Raw genomic sequence first — 2191 nt, forward strand, 5'->3', positions numbered from 1 at the left:
TACATAAATAAAAGCACTCACCTTCTGGCCAAGAGGAAACACTGTTGCCCACTTGATTTTCTGGTAAGGATTGCCTTTCTGGGAATCTTGGAACCATTCCCAGAATAAGCAAGCAAGTAAAAATTTGTGTTTGCAGGTGCAGCAGGTGTCTGCAGAAAATCATTGCTGCTGAAAAAAAAGTAAAATAAAACATGCTCTGTATAATATAGAAACCAATGGGGAATATTTCTCATTATTTTACAATTCAAACTTTCAATTATTGGGTATTGCTCTTCATAGACATTCTCAGAAGAAAGAGATCTTTGGTACCTTGCCTGACAGGGTTGAGATTCTCATCTTGAGGGCTCAGTACTTAATACCTGAAAAACAAGACTTCATAGTCTCCCTGGAAGAGAGTGTGCTGGATCAGTGTGCTATTTTGAATGACACCCCTTGCTTACTTGCCTGTTTCCCTCAGTGGAATTCAGAATTACCTAAAATGAAAACTTTAATCTTCTATATTAAGACCATCTCCGTAATACTGAGGAGCTCACGTTCTCCTGTTAAATGGTCTCTGGGTGTTAACACAGTGCTTGTCTCTCCCACTTGCTTCTCCAGCTAATCTTGGTCTTAATGTTCAAATAAAGAGATTGAGGCATCATCTGGTATCTCATCACATAAGCTTTCTCATGTAGCATCACCTGATAGCAGTCAGTCTAATTTGATTGTTTCCAAACCAGAGAGGACAGCCATCAGCCACCTCCCAGAAAGCATTTAAAGGCTATAATCCAGAAATCTTCTCTGTTGAACAAAGCAGTTGCTTATCACTCTTCATAAAACTATGAAGACAATAAAGTAGTCAATTTAGTCTAATGGACAGGTGCAATCTGATTATTTATGTTCTTGTTAACATTGTCTGGAAAAACTTAAAGAAATTTGAATGTCATGGGTGTCAGCTGCTAGAGTGGCAGGACATGAAACAGTGCTGATGAATATTTGTACTTGCACAAGGGACTAATTCCACTTTATTGTCCAAGGTATTAACTATTGACATTAGTACTGTTTAAATTTTCCACTTTGTGAATCTATTCAGATTTCCCTCTGAAATTTAGTTCTCATAAGGTTAAAGATATTATTAGGGATTTCTCCTGATAAATCTGATCTGTATTCTCTCCACATTTGGCACAAATATTTTCTGCTCAGCATCCCCCACTTCTACCAGCATTCCAGCCACTACAACTTAAAGCCTGCTTATTCTCATATCACTTGTTCCATGTAGAGGAAAGGATTATTATTTCTTCTTACAGACTGGGAGGACAATCATGGAGAGACAGCTACCGTTTCCTGGCAGGTATTTTCCTCTGTCAGTATCCCTGAGTGGCACCTATGACTGCTGAAACCCAAAGCAGCTCATTTATTTATTTATGGGAGAGCTCCCCAGGGACATTGCTAGAGGATGAGAGCCTGCAAGGCAGCCTTACTTGGTGGGTTTAAGGTATTTATGCATTTTGATTTCGTTTGAGTGCTGTTGCAGAGGGAGAAACTATTAAAGCATTTGTTGCACACATAGCTCTGGGGAAAGATATTTGCCAAGGCATATTTTGTTTCTGTTTTAGCAGCACAATTACCCATTTTGCTGCTGGCACATGCATCTTTCTGACCTGGGACCTCTGTGTTAAGGGAACACCATCCTTACGGGGCTGGCTAAGGACAGCCTGGGGAACAAGCAAGTGACATCTTAACCTCAAAATACTAATTAAAATTTGCCATTGAGTCAGCTCCAAGTCAGGTAGCAAGACAAAAAGCCCTGGGGAGGGATGAATTTCCAGTAAATAGCAAGACCTGTAAGACCTTACTGTTGGTGACAGACAGAGGGTTTCAATACATAGAGTTTAAGTCTTACTGAAACATGAGTAAAACTACTTATGTACAGTTTCTTTATCAGAAATTCAGAAAAATTATTTATTTTCCTCTTCCCAAAAGTCTGATTATTTAGCACAGTTGAGCCATTAGTGGCTTAACAAAGAGAGAGCTATACACAAGCTAATAACATTTTTTTTGCAATAATCTGCTTGCCTTTTGTGAGCTGAAACAATCTTTTCAATTGTGATGGAGTATTGATTAGAGCAAGATAAAGACTATTAAGCAGACAATATATTTCTTGAAGGTGAGCATTTAGGGGATTCTGGATAATTTCCTACATTCTTGTCAA

Source organism: Parus major, chromosome 13 (genome assembly GCF_001522545.3).
Source record: "Parus major isolate Abel chromosome 13, Parus_major1.1, whole genome shotgun sequence".
Taxonomy (NCBI): Eukaryota; Metazoa; Chordata; class Aves; order Passeriformes; family Paridae; genus Parus; species Parus major.